We start from the raw sequence: 1,762 nt of genomic DNA on the forward strand, positions 1-1,762 counted from the left end.
AGCTTAAACTGAGAGGATTGTTAGAAGCTTTAGTTTAAGGTATTTAGGTTAAGATTTACTTAGCCTAAGCTTAAACTGAGAGGATTGTTAGAAGCACATATWTATTGTGTATTAGTATTGCTTATCATGCGAATAAGTTTGATCCCATGTTACTATTCGACATAGTGTTCCTTTTATGAATTGTAGGAGACATGGTTCACACCATTCACACCAGGTCTATCAGACGCGGACGCGGGCGCGGATATGGAACACGTAGGGCACCACACGGGCTAGGACCAAATAGGGGATCCATTGACAGTCACCACCCCAGCACCAGACATGTTTCTCGCTCCCCGTCCAGAAGCAATAGTCTGGCCCACACTGGTGAGGTGTCATCGCGAGAGCCCATCAGGAGAAGGACCACACCCGAGCCTTCGGTGGACTACACGGCCCGCACCCCTACACGTGAGGACATGATGGAGACTATAGAGATCTTAGAGGCGAGAACACAAGGCTAAGAGAAAGGTTAAACCGAACTCTAGATGGCAACACTAGACTGAATGAATGGCTGAACAATAGACTATGCCGGTGTAGTGAGGGGGTATTTCTCCTACTGGGTCCAATGCATCAAAAACGGCCCAAAGGCTAGTGTGTTGTGGCACTCCAGGCCGTCCACCACTTTTGAGGAATGGTTGAGGGACCCTTATCTCCCTTATTACCCTGCGGATTAGTTTTAGACATGGAATCCTTTTGGAAGAGAGAAGAGAGAAAAATCTTTCGGATATTTGAATTATTTGTGCGTGACTAGATAGCCGAGCGAATTTTTTTTTAGTCCGATGCTTCAATAGAGTTTTAAGTATTCACATGATTTAGAGATATGTATAGGATGATGTAGTATCCCATCTTTTGTAAGTAAATGGGATTATGTAATGTCTCTTCCCAGGATTGTACATTAACGCGAAATATATATATTTTGAGCATTATGAGACTCTCGACGTGAATTCCTTATTATATATTTTGCTTATATATAGTGATTATATATATATATATGATGGGTTATATTGACTTTAGAACCTTACTAAAACAATAATACCCTATATTGTCAGTATGGCTTCTCGTGGATCAACAAGGAACGCCCTCAATGGGGGATGTACTAATGGCATAGCCCCACCAATAGTTCGAGGACGGACGCGAGCCCAAAGTCGAGGTCGCGGAAGTGTCCGAACCGCTAGCTCTAGTACGACTCCATCCGCGCAGGATAATTTAGCTATCGGTAGGAGTCAAGGAGACCAAGAAAGGGAAAATCCCCTCACAAAGGAAACGATAGCTGAACAAATGGCACAAGTCCTCCGTGATACATTGCCTAATATGCTTAAAGAAATGTTGGGTGACAGATTTAAAGACAACGAAGATGGAGAGGAGGAAAGTGTTCGATATGAGAACACTCAAGCCACTAGAAAGGTGGAAATATCGGTTCAAGAGAAGGCGGAGTCGCCCACCAACGAGAAAACTGAATTGACAAGGAAGGAGAAGGGATGCAGTTTTAAAACATTTAAGGGCACCGGGCGAAAGGAATTTAAGGGAAAAGAAGGCCCAGTTGGCTTGATGAACTGGATAACCAAGATGCAGAGTAGCTTCAAAATTTGTAGATGCGCGGAAGATCAAAAAGTGATTTATGCTGCTACGACCTTTGTAGACTACGCATTGCATTGGTGGGAGACTGAGTGTGCAATTAGAGGTGATGAGGGCATTGCTGCCATGACTTGGGAGCAAATGAAAAAGA

General features: G+C 43.7%; 1 pseudogene; it reads left to right on the top strand.

The window, feature by feature from the left end:
- The first annotated feature begins 1,086 nt into the window (after nucleotides 1–1,086).
- LOC112526407 overlaps nucleotides 1,087–1,762 on the top strand; it is a 3,504-nt pseudogene continuing 2,828 nt past the window's right edge.

The sequence above is a fragment of the Cynara cardunculus genome (assembly GCF_001531365.2).
Source record: "Cynara cardunculus var. scolymus isolate 2C chromosome LG 14, CcrdV1, whole genome shotgun sequence".
Taxonomy (NCBI): Eukaryota; Viridiplantae; Streptophyta; class Magnoliopsida; order Asterales; family Asteraceae; genus Cynara; species Cynara cardunculus.